The following is a 20,858-nucleotide window of genomic DNA, read 5'->3' as shown; positions in this document are numbered from 1 at the left end:
GCATTCAGTTATATGCCTTGGGTTTTTTTTAAACTTAAGAATGGACTCAAGAGATCCATCCTTAATTATATTGAAATAGATCTTTTCATTTCAATATATGAAATGCTTTCCTCATGCTTTTTTATAGCTAATAATCCAGTGTGGGGGGGGATATTATTTAAACGGTCCCCTTTGGTGGGGTACATGGGTGGTCTTCCTCTTTTGCTCTGACAAACAATACCACATATCTCTCATTTCATCCTTTCACTTGTGCAAATATATATCCGTAGGACACATTCCTAGAAGGGCGATTTCTGGATCAAAGGGGGTAAGCACTTGTAGCTCGGGAGGTAATTTTATGCAGCAATGGTCATAGTGGTCTTTTTGTTTTCTGTTTTAGTAATAACAAGTATATGAATTAACCAGTTTGCAGTTGACACTTTGCTTATCACTTCTATTATTATTAATGGTACCAGACCTAAGGAGACGTCTGAAGAATAGAAGTCACGCCTAAAATGATGCCTCAGAACTGGTTCTGAGGGGGACACCCCTCTCGTACATAGTCATGACCACCACCACAGGGAGATCCCCTCACCCCTGTCCTGCTCTGCTTCTGTCCTAGCTGCAAAGGAGGCTAGGAAAACGAGGAGCAACGTCAACACCTCTAGGGAGAGACCATCTATCTCTGTTTCCCACCAAGAGTCACAGAGAGGAGTTCCTCAACAGGTTCAGATGCTGGAGCGCCAAAGAAATTACAAAAGTCCACTAGGTACAGCCTATTCCAGTGACTTTGGAAATAATAGGAGATGGTCAAGCTGATTAAGAATGGTGTTAAATGGGTGTGGCATCTCTGATACGAATCACTAAGTTGAGGGTGGGGTGATGGTGCCAACCTAAGGGGCTACTACACTGAAAGACTTCCCTTGAAATCCACACATACGAAGACTAATTTTCATCCTATTTAAATAAATCATTTATTCCCCGGTGCCGTTCCCCCAGCCTGCTTTTGTTTGAAACGCCCAGACTGCCTGTTTTGATAGCACTCAACTAGGTAGCTGAGGACTCTTCAACGCTTCAACCTAACACAGCACTGTGTATGTCTCACTCTGAGGAGGGCATTTGGCTTTCCTTTCCACACTAGGCACAGGCTGGAGGAGAGGGAGTCATTTCAGCTAAAAATTAAAACGCATCAAGCTGGCGCAGGCTGTGCATCAGCAAGCAGAATGTGTGTTTGGGGGAAAGCCCCAAGACTAATGGACATGTATGGACACGTTCTGTGGAGCCGCGATGGGATTTCCCTGAAACTGCAATGCTCTGATGGCGGAATGAATACAGAGGCAAGCACTGGCACACTTGCAAAGACTCTGCCTTCAAATTAAGTGTAGGAAGGAGGTGAACTGCATTCTTTCCCACCGTAGCAAAGCCACTAGGGTAGGAACCATAAACACATCCTCCACTGCTCCTTGGGCTTCAGACTGCTGTGATCTCACGGACTTATCTGACAACACAGGAGTGGCAACACGCCAGACAGGCCGTAACAAGCGATATCGTGTGACAGTGTGACGTTTGGCGATGTTTGAGAGTGGCTTTCATATACAGAGAAGATTCTGTACAGTAACTTTAGACTTAAATTCTGTCTATGCATGCTTGTGTGCGTGTGTGTGTGCGCGCGCATGTGTTTTTGTTTTATATATATTCAGGAATAAATATTGAGCTCTTCTGTCAGTTTTCATTTTGAAATAATTCAAACTCACAGAAAAGTTACAAGAGTAGTACAAAGAACCCCCATATTCCCTTTACCCAGATTCAATAACTGCTTACATTTTGTCCCATTTAGTTTCTCGCTCCTTCCTCACCCTCTCCTTTCTCCCTCCCCTCCCCCAACAGTTGACCCTTGCACAACAGAAGGGTTGGGGCGCCCCCCCTCCCCCGCACAGCTGAAAACCCGTGTATAACTCTTATAGTTGGCCCTCCATATATACAGTTCCTCTGTATCTGCGGTTCCTCCACATCTGTAGATTAAGCCAACCTCAGATCATGTAGTCCCACAGTATTTACTACTGGAAAAAATCGGCGTGTAAGTGGACCCACGCAGTGTAAACCCATGTTGTTCGAGGGTCAACTGTAGTGTTTTCTTTCTGAACCATTTTGACAGTAAGTTTCGGACGTCATGCCCCCTTATGCTTAAATACTTCATGTCCATTTCCTAAGAACTGACATTCTCTTGCATAACCACATTACAGTTCTCAAAATTTTTAAATTTAACATTATACAAAGCTATCACCTACTCCACAGCCCATATTCAAATACTGTCAATTGTGCCACGATTTTTTTTAATAGTTATATGCGTTTCCCCAGTCTGCTCTAGGATCTAATTCTCAATTTCATGACACTGTCACGTCTCTTTAATCTCCTTTGATCTGGAACAGTTTCTCTACCCTTCTTTGTCTTCAAAGACCTTGACATATTTTTTAAAAGTACAAGCCAGTTACTCGTAGGATGTGCCTTAATTTGGGTTTCTGTGGTGTGTCCACAGGATTATATTCAGGTTATGTGTTTTTGGCAAGAATATGACATAAGCAATGATCTGTCCTCAGCACATCATAGCAGGAGGCATGTATGTAATGATGGTCTGTCCCATTCTTGGTAATGTCAACTTTGATCACTTCGTGGAGGTTTCTCCACTTGCTATACATTTTTAAAACCTAAATATTCTTGGGAGAAAATATTTGCAAATGAAGCAATGACAAAGGATTAATCTCCAAAATTTACAAGCAGCTCATGCAGCTCAATCTCAAAAACACGAACAACCCAATCCAAAAATGGGCAGAAGACCTAAACAGACATTTCTCCAAAGAAGGTATACAGATTGCCAGCAAACACATGAAAGGATGCTCAACATCACTAATCATTAGAGAAATGCAAATCGAAACTACAATGAGGTATCACCTCACACCAGTCAGAATGGCCATCATCAAAAAATCTACAAACAATAAATGCTGGAGAGGGCGTGGAGAAAAGGGAACCTTCTTACACTGTTGGTGGGAATGTAAATTGATACAGCCACTATGGAGAACAGTATGGAGGTTCCTTAAAAAGCTAAAAAGAGAACTACCATACGACCCAGCAATCCCACTACTGGGCATATACCCTGAGAAAACCATAATTCAAAAAGAGTCATGTACCAAAATGTTCACTGCAGCTCTATTTACAACAGCCAGGACATGGAAGCAACCTAAGTGTCCATCGACAGATGAATGGATAAAGAAGATGTGGCACATATATACAATGGAATATTACTCAGCCATAAAAAGAAACGAAATTGAGTTATTTGTAGTGAGGTGGATGGACCTACAGTCTGTCCTACAGAGTGAAGTAAGTCAGAAAGAAACTTACAAATACCGTATGTTAACACATATATATGGAATCTAAAAAAGAAGGTTCTGAAGAACCTAGGGGCAGGACAGGAATAAAGACGCAGACGAAGAGAATGGACTTGACAACAGGGGGAGGGGGAAGGGTAAGCTGGGACGCAGTGAGAGAGTGGCATGGACATATACACACTACCAAATATAAAACAGATGGCTCGTGGGAAGCAGCCACATAGCACAGGGAGATCAGCTCGGTGGTTTGTGACCACCTAGAGGGATGGGATAAGGAGGGCGGGAGGGAGACGCAAGAGGGAGGAGATACGGGGATATATGTATATGTATAGCTGATTCACTTTGTTATAAAGCAGAAACTAACACATCATTGTAAAGCAATTATACTTCAATAAAGATGTAAAAAAAACCTAATTATTCTTAAACCTTTAGGCTCAACTAGAAATCTTATTTTCATATGTATACTGTAGCTGACCTATATCAAATAAGAACAGTCACTTTCTGTGAGCTCTAGTTCAATACGGCCACATACGAGTCTCCCGAACTCACTTCTTCCCACAGACACACCAAGCCTATAGCTACATATAAAACACTTCCTTCTGAAAGAAACTCAGAAGCTAGTTGAGTGACTCCTACGCATATCAGGCAAATGAAGAAAAGAAAAAAAAAACCACATGGAAACAGGTAGGAGAAACTGAGACAGGATGTTGCTATAAACCCCACCCCAGGCGTGGCAACACACAGCCAGGAGGGAACTCAAAACTACCAGCTTCTCCCTGAGGAGAAAAGGGTTTGAATCTCACATTAAGCATTCTACCAGAGGGCTTCCCTGGTGGCGCAGTGGTTAAGAATCCGCCTGTCAATGCAGGAGACACGGGTTCGAGCCCTGGTCCGGGAAGATCCCACATGCCGCGGAGCAACTCAGCCCGTGTGCCACAACTACTGAGCCTGCGCTCTAGAGCCCGTGAGCCACAACTACTAAGCCCACGTGCCACAATTACTGAAGCCCGCACGCCTAGAGCCCGTGCACCACAACGAAGAGCAGCCCCCACTCACCACAACTAGAGAAAGCCCGCGTGCAGCAATGAAGACCCAATGCAGCCAAAAATAAATTAATTAATTAATTATTTTTAAAAAAGAATTCTACTGGAGACAGAGGCCCGCAAAACATCTCACTTTGAAAGCCAACAAGGCTTGGGGGCTTCCCTGGTGGTCCAGTGGGTAAGACGCCACGCTCCCAATGCAGGGGGTCCGCGTTCAATCCCTGGTCAGGGAACTAGATCTCGCATGCCTCAACTAAAGATCCCGCATGACACAACCAATATCCTGTGTGCTGCAAACTAAGACCCGGTGCAGCCAAATAAATAAATATTAAAAGAAAAAAAGCCAACAAGGCTTATGTCCACGAGACCCATACGGCTGTAGTGCACTATGAGACTGTCCTTAAAGGGTCCATACAGACTCACCATGGCTAACTCAGAGGCAGCAGACAGAAATACCCAGTCTCCCTTGAAAGAGTCCTAATTACTTATCATAATAACTGTGGCCTCAGGGGCAGTCTCCTAACTTAACTCACATCTAGGGACTGACTGAAATACTCCCCACAGACCCCAGATACCATATTTGTGCTCTGCCTCTGCTTAGGTCCAGGTCGCTGGTACCTCCCAGAAAGGAGCTTGTCAACACGTCTGGCACCCTGGTTTTTGCAGCTACTGCCCAGGGGACACCCCTTGACCATTCTTCTTCGGTCTCCAGTGGGGCCCACACATTGTTCACGAGTCCCAAAGGATTGTAACAAACATATAAACAGTTCGATGGAATCCCCTGGCAGTCCAGTGGTTAGGGCTCCGTGCTCCCATTGCCGGTGCGGTGCTCCGGATTCGATTACGAACTACGATCCCGCATGCCACGGCAAGGCCAAAACAAAAAACAAAAAAAGTAGAAACAGTTCTTAACCAGCTATCCCCTCAGGGCATGTTGCAGAGGCAGCAGACAGAAATGCCCAGTCTTTCCCTGAATGAGGCCTACTTGCTAATCTTAATAGCTGCAGCCTGAAGGGCAGGCCTCGAATATACCACACATCAAGGGGCAGACTGCAATGCTCTCCAGAGACCCCAGAGCCAGTGGACACTCTGTGCTCTCCCTCTGCCTTGCTTCAGGTTGCCCGTATCGCCCAGAAAGGACCTTGTGCACACATCTGGTGCCCTGGTTTGTGTGCCCAGGGAACACCCCTTGACCGCCTGGCTCTGGTGGCCAGTGGGGCCTACATTCATGAGTCCCACAGGACTGTAACAAAGAGAGAAACAGTTTTTTACCAGCTATCCCCCCAAGACACAGTGTAGAAGCAGCAGACAGAAACAACCATCTCCCAGTTATCCCCTGAAAGAGGGCTGGCTTCCAATCAGCCTGCTTCTAGATGCTGACTGAGATCTTCCCCTTTGGGACAGTGAGAGATCTTAACACACCCTCAACTGCTAGGAGCCACTAACAAAGAAGTCTACTCAGACAATTGCAAAGGTTGGAGAGAAAACCTAGACCTGGGCAGGGTTGAACAATGAATTTCATCTCCTACACAAACCACGCCCTCAAGCCTAGGACAGGTGGCAGCTTTATCTAATAGCATAGATACTAACACAGAGAGTCAAGGACAATTATGAAACAGAGGAAGATATTCAAAATGAAAGAACAAGATACAGACATACCTTGTTTCACTGCACTTCACTTTATTGCACTTCACAGATACTATGTTTTTTACAAATTGAAGGTTTGTGGCAACCCTGCATTGTCAGATGATGGCTAACAGTTTTTAGCAATAAAGTATTTTTAAATTAAGGTATGTACATTGTGCTTTAGACATAATGCTACTGCATGCTTAACACACTACAGTATAGTGTAAACATAACTTCTATATGCATTGGGACACCAAAAAATTCGTCTGACCCACTTTACTGTATTATTCCCTTTATTGCAGTTCTGGAACCAAACCAGCAATATCTCCAAGGTATGCCTGTAAAACTTCAGAAAAGACCTTAATTAAACAGCAATAAGTGATTTACCTGATAAAGAGTTCAAAATAACAGTCATAAAGGTCAGGAAAGGCCATAACAGTCACTGAGATCAGGAAAACTATGTATGAACAAAGTGAGGATTTCAATCAACAGAAAATAAAATGAAGTACCTAACAGAAATCACAGAGCTAAAGAATACAATAACTGAACTAAAAAACTCAATAGACAGGTTCAACAACAGACTAGATGAAGTGGAAAAAGGATCCAAGAACTTGAAGACATGGCAGTGGAATTCATACAATCAAAGAAGAAAAAAGAGTGAAGATAGCTTAAGGGACTTCCCTAACTTCAGGAAGGAAACAGATACTCAAATTTAGGAAGACCAGAGTTTCAAATAAGATGACTCCAAAGAGACCCAAACCAAGACATTATCATTAAAGTCTCAAAAGTTAAAGACAATGAGAGAATTTTAAAAGCATCAAGAGAAAAGCAACTTGTTACCTACAAGGGAACCCCCGTAAGACCATCAACAGGTTTTTTTGGCAGAAACGTTGCAGTTTCCTGATATATTCAAAGTGCTGAAAGAAAAAAAAAATTTGCCAACCAGAATACTCTATCCAGCAAAGTTGTTCTTCAGAATTAAAGGATAAAGAGTTTTCCAGAGAAACAAAAGATGAGGAGTTCAGCACCACTAGACCAGCCTTAAAAGAAATGTTAAAGGGACTTCTTTAAGCTGAAACAAAAGGGTGCCAATTAATAACAGGAAAATATATGAAAGTATAACTCTCACTGGTACAGGGAAATACATAGTTAAATTCAGAATAATCTAATGTTCTAATGGTGGTAGGTTAATCACTGAAAGATCTAGTATGAAGGTTAAAAGACAAAAGTAGTAAAAACAGCAATAACTACAGTAATTTGTTAGTGGATACAGTAAGTTCCCTACATACGAACCTTCAAGCTGCAAACTTTCAAAGGTGCAAACGTGCGCTTGCATGTCCAATCACGTTAGTTCACACGTCTGGCGTACACTGTCACATGTGTACTTCCTTTACAACTGGCTGTGCTTTTGTGTAACTTGCTGTACAGTACTGTATAGAGTACAATAGTACAGTATCTTTATTTCAAGCCCAGGATGTCCAGAAGCAAGCATAAAAGCTGCAGTGCTATAGCTGGCACTGCTAAGAAGCACCAGCTGTTGTACTGTACCACTGTACCTTTCAAGGTACTGTACTGTAAGATTAAAAATGTTTTCGGACTTCCCTCGTGGTGCAGCAGTTAAGAATCCGCCTGCCAATGCAGGGGACACAGGTTCGAGCCCTGGTCCAGGAAGATCCCACATGCCGCAGAGCAACTAAGCCTGTGCACCACAACTACTGAGCCTGTGCTCTAGAGCCCATGAGCCACAACTACTGAGCCTGCGTGCCACAACTACTGAAGCCCGCGTGCCTAGAGCCCGTGCTCCACAACAAGAGAAGCAACCACAATGAGAAGCCCCTGCACCGCAACGAAAAGTAGCCCCCGATCACCGCAACTAGAGAAAGCCCACGCGCAGCAACAAAGACCCAAAAGAGCCAAAAATCAAAATAAATAAATTATTTTTTTTAATCTGTTTAAAAATGTTTTCTTTACTTTCTGTTTGTTATTTATTATTTGTGTGAAAAGTATTATAAACCTATTACAGTACAGTACTATATAGCCAATGGTGTTAGTTGGGTACCTAGGTTAACTTTGTTGGACTTACGAACAAATTGGACTTATGAACGTGCTCTCAGAACGGAACTCGTTCGTCTGTAGGGAACTTACTGTACACAAGATAAAAAGATGTAAAGTGTGACATGAAAACCATAAAACATTGGAGAGTAAAAATGTAGAGCGTGGGCTTCCCTGGTGGCACAGTGGTTGAGAGTCCGCCTACCGATGCAGCGGACGCGGGTTCATGCCCCGATCCGGGAGGATACCGCATGCCGCGGAGCGGCTGGGCCCGTGAGCCATGGCCGCTGAGCCTGCGTGTCTGGAGCCTGTGCTCTGCAACGGGAGAGACCACAACAGTGAGAGGCCCACGTACCACAAAAAAAAAAAATGTAGAGCATTAGAATGTGTTTGGACTTAGGTTGTTTCAACTTAAAAGAGACTGTTATAAGAGGTTTTATGTTAGCCTCGTGTATCCACAAAGCAAAAACCTAAAGTATATACACAAAAGATAAAGGAACCTAGATGACCATAAAGCACATGAAAAGATGCTCAGGGCTTCCCTGGTGGTGTGGTGGTTGGGAGTCCGCCTGCCGATGCAGGGGACATGGGTTCGTGCCCCGGTCCGGGAAGATCCCACATGCCGCGGAGCGGCTGGGCCCATGAGCCATGGCCGCTGAGCCTACGTGTCCAGAGCCTGTGCTCCGCAATGCGAGAGGCCACAAGAGTGAGAGGCCCGCGTACCACAAAATAAAACAAAACAAACAAAAAAAGATGCTCAACCTCACCAATTATCAGAGAAATGCAAATCAAAACTACCATGAGGTATCACCTCACACCAGTCAGAATGGTCACCATCAAGAAGTCTATAAACAATAAATGCTGGAGAGGGTGTGGAGAAAAGGGAACCCTCCTACACTGTTGCTGGGAATGTAAATTGGTACAACCACTATGGAGAATGGACTGGAGGTTCCTTAAAAAACTTAAAATAGAACTACCACGTGATCCAGCAATCCCACTCCTGGGCATATATTCGGAGAGAACCATAATCCAAAAGGATATATGGACCCCAGTGTTCATAGCAGCACTATTTACAATAGCCAAGACACAGAAACAACCTAAATGTCCATAGACGGAGGAATGGATAAAGAGGATGTGGTACATATATACAATGGTATAGTACTCAGCCATAAAAAAGAACGAAATAATGCCATTTGCAGCAACATGGATGGACCTAGAGATTATCATACTAAGTGAAGTCAGTCAGACAGAGAAAGACAAATATCATATGATATCCCTCATATGTGGAATCTAATTTTTATTTATTTATGGCTGCATTGGGTCTTTGTTGCTACACACGGGCTTTCTCTAGTTCTGGCGAGCGGGGGATACTCTTAATTGCAGTGCGTGGGCTTCTCACAGCAGTAGCCTCTTGTTGCGGAGCACAGGCTCTAGGTGCGTGAGCTTCAGTAGTTGTGGCACATGGGCTCAGTTGCTCCGCAGCATGTGGGATCTTCCCAAACCAGGGCTCAAACCCATGTCCCCTGCATTGGCAGGCAGACTCTCAACCACTGCACCACCAGGGAAGTCCCTGGAATCTAATTTTTAAAAATATACAAATAAACTTATTTATAAGACAGAAGCAGACTTATAGATATTGAAAACAAGCTTATGATTACCAAAGGGGAAACGTGGTGGGGAGGAATAAATCAACAGCTTGGGATGAACATACACACACTACGATATATAAGACAGATAACCAACAAGGACCTACTGTATAGCACAGGGAACTCTACCCAATATTCTGTGATAACCTATATAAGAAAATAATCTAAAAAAGAATGAATATATGTATATGTATAACTGAATCACTTTGCTGTACACCTGAAACTAACACAACATTGTAAATCAAGTAAAATCCAATAAAATTAAAATATTGAAAAAAGGAATCTAAGCATACTACTACAGAAGAGCATCAAATCACAAAGGGAGAGAAGTAAGGAATGAAAAGAATTACAAAAAGCCAGAAAACAATGAACAAAATGGAAATTCATCCATACTTATCAACACTTACTTTGAATATCCATAGACTAAATCATCTAATCAAAACACATAGGGGCTTCCCTGGTGGCGCATTGGTTGGGAGTCCGCCTGCCGATGTAGGGGACACGGGTTCATGCCCCGGTCCGGGAAGATCCCACATGCCGCGGAGCGGCTGGGCCCGTGAACCATGGCCGCTGAGCCTGCGTGTCCGGAGCCTGTGCCCCACAACGGGAGGGGCCACGTCAGTGAGAGGCCCGCACACCGCAAAAAAATAAAAATTAAAAAATTAATAAATAAAACTAAAAAAATAAAAAATTATACAATGAACTTATTTACAAAACAGAAACAGACTCACGGACTTCGAAAACAAATTTATGGTTACCAAAGGGGACAGGTGAGGGGCGGGATATATCAGGAGTTTGGGATTAACAGATACATACCACTGTATATAAAGTAATCAATAAGGTCCTACTGTATAGCACAGGGAACTCAATATTCTGTAATAACCTATATGGGAAAAGAATCTGTAAAAGAATGGATATATGTATAACTAAATCACTTAGCTGTACACCTGAAACTAACACAACATTGCAAATCAACTATACTCTAATATTAAATAAAAATTAAATTAAAAGAAAACAGACACGTAGATCAATGGGGAAAAATAGAGAGCCCAGAAATAAACTCATACATATATGGTCAATTAATTTACAACAAAGGAGCCAAGAATATACCATGGGAAAAGGACAGTCTCCTTAATAAATGGTGCTGGGAAAACTGGACAAATGCATGCAGAAGAATGAAACTGTACCAATATCTTACACCATACACAAAAATCAACTCAAAATGGATTAAAGACTTGAATGCAAGACCTGAAACCATAAAACTCCCAGAAGAAAACATAGGGGGTAAGCTACTTGACATTCCTCTGGCAATGATTGTTTGAAGTTTACACCAAAAGCACCTGCAACAAAAGCAAAAATAAACAAATGGAACTACATCAAACTAAAAAGCTTCTGCACAGCAAGAGAAACTATCAACACAATGAAAAAGTAACCTATAGAATGGGAGAAATATTTGCTAACTCATATAACTGACAAGTAATTAACATTTGAAATATACAAAGAACGTGAAGCACTCAACAGCAAAAAAAAAGTCCGATTTTAAAATGGGCAGGAGATCTCAACATACATTTCTCCAAATATGACATACAGAAGGCCAAAAGGTACATGAAAAGGTGCTGAACATCACTAATCATCAGGAAAATACAAATCAAAGCCACAATGAGATACCATCTTACACCCTGTTAGAATGGCTATTATCAAAAAGACAAACAGCTGGGCTGGTCAGAAAGACAGCAATGCCCTGAGGCTGTTCTCCAGGGGAAGGTTTGAAGAACAGGCAGCAATGGTCTCCCAGGACAAATTCTAGACACCTTGCTGCTGCCAGGAAGATTGGGCCTCCTTTGGGAAGAGTGGTTGCAGCAGCAGCGCCTGGCATCTGATTCTGCTGTCCTCTGCTGCTCACCGCATTCCAGCTCATCCTCTCCTGGCCCCTCTATCTGGACCTGCAGTTACTCCCTCCAAAACAGGGGAGTGAACTGCGCACCCGTGGGCCACACGTTCTCTGAAATATTCTGATACCATATACTATATGAACTGAGTCCAGTTTTCTGTTCATTTTGAAATCACATTTGTATAAGTATACATTTTCAATTGCAACCTAAGACTCATCTCTCCAATTTGCAAATATGCCAAATTGCCACAAACATTTTAAGCACTTTAAACAAACACAAATTATTCCTAAATTCAACAACAATAAAAAGTATTAAAACCATGAGTTAGGTTTACTTCACCATTTCTCTGTTTTCTTCTGAAGTTCCTAGGCTTTCAAAGACTTACTTGGTAAGGCAGAGCTTCTCAGTGGTGTACTCCTCAGGGGTCCCAGTAGTGTCGAGGTCTTAAACCTTGCAGTCTTGGGGATGGCCGGATAGAGCCTGGAACCTTCAGCCTCCTGCAGTCGACCAAGGATGCCCTACAATTAAAAATCAATTTCTCTGTATGCCATGATGTGAAAATAGTTGGGAAACACTGCATGGAGGGAATACTTTTACCAATAATGAGAGTTGAGGTTACTGGTTCAATTCATGTCCATACTGAAAGTAAACATCCTAGGCATGTTGACAATTTAATCAGTCAGGAATTTGTGGCTAAGATGGGTAACTCTTCTTATGCCACCGGAGAGAAACATTCCATCCCTTTTTATAGTCAATATGACAACAGGGGGACTCCAAGCCATATAGGAAGCTTTTGCATACACTCTTCACAAACTGTGTTCCTGGGTTACGCTTAGCCCTTCACCCGTGCAGGTAACTGCCAGCAGCCCCTACACCAGGGCTCTCGTGGTCCTAGTTCACTGCCCTCACTCATGGTTTACTCTAGTCATCTTGACTTAAGTATTAATAAAACCCTTTCAATCTCAAAAACGCCCTGGTTAGTAGAATAAATGATCTGGTCATCCTACCTATCACCAGGTTGCCTCTAACTTCCTTCAACCATTTAAGTGTTTCTCTGTAGAGATACTATTGGCATTTGAGTTGGGGCAATTCTGCATCGTGCACGATCCTCCCTCATTTTGTAGTTCTCCAAGTCGTTGTGAAGACAAAGCCCCCTCCACACATCTCCAAAGGCCTCCGTGGGAAGCAGTAGAGAATTAATGGTTCTCTTTCCAGCCTGAATACAGGTTGTATTCTTTTCACATTCTCCCTAACTGGCACGCTCCGGCTTTAAGAAAGATTTGAATGGCATTAGTTCTTGCATACTTCTCCTATTTTGTCCAACTTTCTAGTCACTTCTCTAAAGTAACTTAATAACACCACCCCTGATGAAAACACTGACCATCTTATAAAAACCAGCAAATAAAGAGACGTTTTTCACAAGTGGAGAAAGAAGCTATCTCCATTTATGTGCATTCATTTAAACGTTAACACCTGACCTCTCAGCGTGTTTTCAGCTTATAGATGCTTCTAGTGGATACTGCAGTGCACCAGCCACACCCGCTCTTGTCTTCGGGGCCAGGACACCCACACCCCAGCTTCTGAGAATATCAGCTGCTGACGGCTCACAGCTCTGGCCCTCTCTGGGCATTGCCTTCAGCTACAGGGGACTGTCTTGCCCAAGGTAACACTACCTCTTGCGGGGGAAGAGCCTGGGCCAATGACCGGCTGATTCAATGATACAGAGACTCAGTCCCCCTTACCTCAGTTTGGGACGATTCTGAAGGGCCATCCCAGCTCCAGAGCACCCTGTGGGATCTGAAGCCTTAGCTGTAAGCACAACACAGCTCAACTTCTCTGCCCCGCCTACCTTCCTGACCTCCTTCAGGTGTATCTCCCATGAGCACTCCCCAGTAAACCTTCTGCAGGTGAGCAATCCCAGTAAACTTTCTGTAGATGACTACTCCACCTGCAGACAATACTCCATCTCAGAGGCTGTTTCCAGAGAGCCTCGTCTAAAACGTGGCTGTTAGTTTCACTGCGAAAGAGTTGCAAAACAAGAGGAGAGTAACCTAAGCCATTCTATCTGTCTCTCCATCCTGCTGCCTACTGCAGCCAGACTGTCCCTTCATCTGCTTCTAGCCATCAGCCTAGGCTTTTTCACTCCCTGCTGCCTTCTTACTCTTCCAGGTTTCATCTGTCCGGTCATGTTCCACCCAGCAGTATCTTTTCCTCCCTCCATACCGGGCTGAATTACCCTCCTTCTCCACTCTTGGTTACTTTCATCAAAATGCTTATGTGGGGACTTCCTGGCGGTCCAGCGGTTAAGACTCTGCGCTTCCAATGCAGGAGGCACAAGTTTGATCCCTTGTCTGGGAACTATGATCCCGCATGCCACGCGGTGCGGCCAAGAAAAATGCTTGTGTATGACGTACGCGCTTATATTTTTACAAGTAGCCCATCCCCCCTGCGGCATGCCCCAAGGCTCACTCATTGAGCCTCTTATCTATAAGGTGGATGCTACTTTGGTGATCTCCTTCAGCCTCAGGGCTATAAATACCTTCAATAGGATGATGACTCCAGGACTTGTATCTCTAGCCAGAACTTCATCCATGAACTCCGTATGTGTACATCCAGCGGCTTCCTCAACATCTCCACTTGGAGGTCTAACAGTTTTCTGTAAGTCACCATGTCTGAAACTGACTCCTCATCTACCCACTACCAGCACATCCCTGCCACGACCAAAAATCTTCTCTATCCTAGCCATTAATGGCAACTCCATCCTTCCAGTGGCTCAGGCCAAAAACCTTGAAGTCATCCTTGACTCCTTTTCTTTCATACTCACGTCCATTCCATGAGCAAATTCTACTGTTCCTCCCTTCAAAACATACCTAGAATCTGGGAACTTCTCCCCCATCTCTGCTTCCACTGCTCTGGCTGGAGACAGCGTAATGACGCTGCCGAATCATTACAATAGCTTTCAGCTGGTCTCCCAACCCCCCACCCTTGCTTCCTTCAGTGTATTCTCGACACAGGGTTTTCCTGTTAAGGCATAATCAGATCTGGTCCGTCCTTGCCTTAAAACACACAATGGCTCCCCATCCCAGAGTAAAACCCAACATCCTTCTAGCGGCCTCCAAGGTTCTACACAACCTGACCCGAACCTCTCTGCTTTCATCCCTGCTACTCTTTCCCCTCGTTCACTCTGCTCTGTCCACTTACTGCCACCTGTTTCTCAAACACACCAGCCAGTTCTGACCTCAAGGCCTTCATGCTGGCTGTTTTTTCCGCCCCATATGCTCTCCTCCAGATGCCTGTTTTGCTGCCTTCCTCACCTCCGTGAGGTCCTTACTCAGAATACATCTTGTTGAAACAAATTTCTGGGAATTCCCTGGCGGTGAAGTGGTTAAGACTCCATGCTTCCACTGCAGGGGGTGAGGGTTCAATGCCTGGTCGGGGAACTAAGATCCCACATGCCCCGTGGCTCGGTCCAAAATAAAGAAAGACAAATTTCCAGGCCCAAGCTGGAACCGCTCCCACCTCGGGTGCCACGTGCCACGTCAGCCAACCAAAACTTAGATCACTTTGTACCATATATACACTATTGATACTATGCATAAAATAGATAACTAATGAGAACCTACTGTATAGCACAGGAAACTCTACTCACTGCTCTGTAGTGACCTAAATGACCAGGAGATCCAAAAAAGAGGGCATGTATGTATACGTATAGCTGATTCACTTTGCTGTACAGCAAAAACTAACACAACGTTGTAAACCAACTGTACTCCAATAAAAATTTTAACAAAAAAAGATCACTTTGTGTCCCTGCAAAAGTGCCGCTTAAGCAGAAACGCAGTCCATCCAGTCAGCCAATCCTCAAACGCCAAGCCAGCTCTGGGCTCTATCCTTATTTCTTTGTTCCTTATTCTTTATGCTGTAAAAGCTTCCTGCCTTCTGCCTCATTTTGTGTTTCTCTGGGCTCTTGGGCACAGATACTGCCTGCTTCATGGAGATTAAAATTTGTTCGTATCACCTAAATTATCTTCTTTAATCATTCTTAACAACCTTCTCAAACCTATCCGAGCCACTATTAGAATTGCAACCCCAAACACTACCTTTCCGTTTCCCCACTTTATTTGTCTGCGTTACGTTTATTATCAGCTGGCATACTACGGCTCTTTACTTCTATCTTTTGTGTATTATCTCTCTCCCCCAGCTAGAATGTAAAGTCTGTGAGGGATATGCATGAGTTTTGTTCACTATGATATCCCAGAGCACCTAGAACTCCTGACACATAGAATGTGCTCCGAGTGAATAAACTAACTTGGGAGGAGAGAAGGACACAGGAAAGTGACATTTAGGGATGTCACATACTAGCGTTTCTTTGCTGGTCATTTGTCATGTTCTTTTTATGGAGTGGTGTTCAGAGCTCCAGGATGAAAGAGACAGCCCAGGGACATTCCAGCAGAGTGTCAGAGACATGGCTGCTTTGGAAATAAGATCCTAAAAGAAATAAATAAGGGAGCTGGAATTTGATACAAAATGGAGGAAAAAAACTAACTGGGGTGATTTAACATCTTATGTTGAAGAAGATGACCAGTTGTTCTCTAGCTCTACTGAAGAAAGAACAACAACAACCAAAAGAAAGAGTTTAAATCATAGCTTAGAGAATTTGGGGTTATATAAAAGGAAGAATTCAGTAACAACCACCCTGGCTAAATAACTAACTACCGGGCGCAGTGCATTCATCTTCCTCTGGAGGTGTTTATAGGAGAACAGATTCCCCTTCAAGTTTGGTCCTATCTGACAGCAGTGTAGGCAGGGTAAAAGCAAAAACAAGAGTGTAAAATGGCTTCAAAACCTTCCTTTCCTCTGACCCTCTGGCTTCTCATTCACTGTCTTATTTGGCTGAATGTCTAAGCCTGGACTTTGTCACATACGGTAGGACATCCCACCCCCAGTCACAAGATAGTTAGCACCCTATTGTCCATTCTGGCTCTTTTTGCACCGTTAAACAACGTTAAATTGTTCCTTAAATCTTTCCTCAACCTCCTACCCTCCCACCATGTTGCTCTTAAAAAAATTTTAGTATCCTAAAACTGTATAAAATACCCAGATATAGTTATACAAAATCTGATTTATTTATATCCATGCTACATATAACAATCAGTTAAACATTGTAACTGTCAAGTAGGTGTTTAATTGTTTATCTTAAGGGACGTTTTCAACTCTAAAAGCACACTAGTCTAAACAATTGTATCAACATTCATAAAATAAGCATTTACCGGGTTTCTACTTCAGGCCAGGCACTTAGGGTATGAAGTTAAAAGGTGGGTGGTGTGAGCCCCCTTGTCTCTAGGGGAGCCAGGTGAGAAATAATTGTCACGGGTCATGATATAAGGCTCACACAACTTAAGTGGTAGCACAGGAGGGTGTACCTCATGCACCCCAATGTTCATTGCAGCGCTATTTACAATAGCCAGGACATGGAAACAACCTAAGTGTCCATGGACAGACGAATGGATAAAGAAGATGTGGCACATACATACAATGGAATATTACTCAGCCATAAAAAGGAACGAAATTGTGTCATTTGTAGAGATGTGGATGGACCTAGACACTGTCATACAGAGAGAAGTCAGAAAGAAAAAAACGAATATCGTACATTAAAGCATATATGTGGAATCTAGAAAAATGGTACAAATGAACGTATCTGCAGGGCAGGAATAGAAAGACACATAGAGAATGGAGGTGTGGACACGGGGGGGGTGGTAAGGGGAAGGTGGGATGAATTGTGAGATCAGGTTTGACGTAAATACACTGCCATGTGTAAAATAGACAGCTAGTGGGAACCTGCTGTATAACACAGGGAGCTCAGCTCGGTGCTCTGTGACGGCCTAGTTGGGTGGGATGGGGGGGACGGAGGTCCAAGAGGGAGGGGATGTGTGTATGCACTTCGCTGTGCGGCAGAAACTAACACAGCATTGTAAAGCAATTATACTACAATAAAAATTTTTTTTAATTTAAAAAAGGAGGGTAGGGCTTCCCTGATGGCGCAGTGGTTGGGGTCCGCCTGCCGATGCAGGGGACACGGTTTCGTGCCCCGGTCCGGGAGGATCCCACATGCCGTGGAGCGGCTGGGCCCGTGTGCCATGGCCGCTGAGCCTGCGCATCCGGAGCCTGTGCTCCACAACGGGAGAGGCCACAACAGTGAGAGGCCCGCGTACCGCAAAAAAAAAAAAAAAAAAAAAAAAAGGAGGGTATACCAAGCAAGTAGGGGGAATCAGGCGAAATTTCATAGAGAAAATCCCTACAATGGATCAAATCATTACATTTGCAAGCACTATGCTAATATCCTTTCATGTGTTTTGCTTGAAAAAGACCTTTTCAATTAATTTGATTTTCAGAGTAAATTAATGTTCCCTGCAGTGTATGACGGTCATGAAAAGATCCTGTATGGAATTGGCAGCCAGATGTCTAATAGAGTAACATGCAGCCCAAGGATTATTAACTGCCAATTAAAAATTCCATATTTCTGGTCACATTTAGCAAAGATTATTTACCAGACAAGCATGACTACAAGCAGCTTGAATCCACCAACTGAAAGGAGCACGTGCCATACAACAAAACACACACAGTAGGTCCTAATTGATTTCTGGTTTGATTTCATCCTTATATAAATAAGTCAACAAATTAAATACATAATACATTCATGTGTCTGATAGATTTGTATGACCCCTCCTTTTATTGAAAAGGCAGTATATTTGGAGCTTTCTATTAAACACAGCAGATTTGCAAACTCAAAAAATTAAGCAGAGAAGAAATGAAAGATTCATATTAATAGTAAGAATTGTTATGCTAATTGTGAGTTATTTATGCTCTGTACTATTTTTTGCTTTCTACTGAACAGTCATTATCTTACTCCATGTTTCTCTTTCAAATCATTTGGAAAATACAAATGAAGAAGCTGAATAAGGAGATATGCTTCGACATCTGCATTCTCCAGTGTCAAATTAAAGTGACCATGTTAAGCCCTGCCCAACTCAAAAACAAGTAGAGTTACAAACGTTTCTTTGAAAGATGATGCAGTCAGGAGAAGCTAGGTTGGGCTGAAATAACAAACAGCCCCTACAATCTCAGTTGCTAAATTCAACAAAGGTTTGTTTCTAGTCTACATCACAGTTCAGGGACCAGGCTCCTTCCATCTTGCAACTCCACCATTTCAGAAGTCTTCGAGTTCAGCCACATGAACCAGTGAATGAGAATATGCAGAAGGCACATTTGTGAAAGGCACACATGGTTTCTGTTCATATGTACATTGGCCAGAATTCAGTCACAATTTCCCAACCGAACTGGAAGGACAGCTAAGAAATATAGTTTTTCTGAGTACCCAGGAAAAGGAAACGTACTGGCGAACATCTAGCCAGTATTTGACACAGAGGGAAAGAACCTAAAACGTTTTTTTAGCGACGCAATATTATATATTATGATTAGGTTCCCAAATCAACCCACCCAAAATGCAACTGAAGCACATTGCTAATAGAGTAAGTCCTCAGTGACATAAATGTCAACCTCTCTGGCCATCTTGTCTACCAGGACCAAGGTTGAAACTCATTAACAGTCATAATAGAGGTTCAGCATTCTCCACATTCATTTTGCCTACTTATAGTAAGTACTGTTCTAAGCACTAAAAAAACAAAGATAAGATCTAGTTATTGCGCTCAGTAGCAATGATGAGACTAATCTTGTCAGACCAAGATAAGAGCCAAGGTGCTTTCAGGAACTACAGATAAATCGGTGTGGCCAAAACAGAGTGCAAGACTGGTGCAGCAAGGGCCAAAGACAAAGGCCCTGTGTGCCACTGCTGACAGTTGAGGCCTTAAAGAGGAATCGTGGAAGGAATTGAAGCACAGGAGTAACACAACCAAATGAGTACTTTTGAAAGACCACTCAGATTGCCTGCTGCCTAAAAAATGGACTAGCACAGCATACAGAGAGGACTGTAGCTACTACACAGCTTTTGTCATCAAGGACATTCTGTAAACTTGAACATTTTAACATGGGGTAATTTTGAAGCAGTATAAAATGCAAATCATTAGACATCCTCTTTCCATTTTCAAAATGAAAACTGCTTCGTTGCCTTTTCCTTCTTCTTGTATGCTCATTGTGAAATATTTAGACAATACAAGGAGGTATAAAGGAAAAGTAAAAAACACCCATAATCCAGTGTCTGGTGAAAACCGCTGTTATCATATACAGTGTATACATTTCTGTAACTTTTCCCAGGCTTATTTTTTCTAATAGAAATGTGATAATACCATAAACACGGGTATAACCTGCTTTCTTTGTTTAGCAATACATTCTGAACATTTTCTCAAACCAGTAAGTATACTTAGGTATCATGATTTTTTAATGGCCATAGAGTATTCCATTGGTTGGATATCCAGTTCCACAAGACAGTGTAGGGCAGTGACCGAGAGTGTAAACTCTACATTTAAACTGCCTGGATTCTGATCCTGGCTCTTAGGCGAGGGTTAGCAAACTTTTTCTGTAAAGGGCCAAATAAATATTGTAGGCTTTGAGGGCTGTATTAGGGTTCTCCAGAGGAAGAGAACCAACAGGATACGTAGACACAGAGATCTTTCTAAACAGATTTAGATAGATGATCTCTATATTTATATCTATCTAGGTAAATCTATATATAGATATCTATAACTATCATCTATCTATCTACCTACCTACCTATCTATATGAGAAAGAAAGAGGTATTTTCAAGAATTAGCTCATATGATTATGAAGACTGGCAAGTTTAGAATCTGCAGGGTGGGTCAGACCCACAAGCGTTGCAGTTCAAATCTGAAGGGAGTCTGCTGGCAGAATTCCCTCTTCCTCCAGGGATGTCAGTCTTCTTCTGTGAACTCACTGGATGAGACCTACTCATACTATGGAGGGTAACTGCTTTATTAAAGTCTACTGATTTAAATGTTAATCTCATCTAAAAAGCACCTTCCCAGAAACATCTAGAATGTTTCACCAAATATCTAGGTTCCACAGCCTAGTCAAGTTGACACACACAAAACCATTACATGGGCCATATGAAGATCTCTGTTGCAAACTACTCAACTCTGTCATTGTTATGTGATAGCAGACCAATCCAGTATGCACGGAAGTGGGTGTGGCTATGTTCCAATAAAACTCCATTTACAAAAACAGGTGGCAGGCTGGATTTAGTCCATGGCTATAGTCTACTGACTC

This window comes from Orcinus orca, chromosome X, assembly GCF_937001465.1.
Source record: "Orcinus orca chromosome X, mOrcOrc1.1, whole genome shotgun sequence".
In the NCBI taxonomy this organism is placed as follows: domain Eukaryota; kingdom Metazoa; phylum Chordata; class Mammalia; order Artiodactyla; family Delphinidae; genus Orcinus; species Orcinus orca.
Note: the sequence above shows the minus strand (reverse complement) of the source record.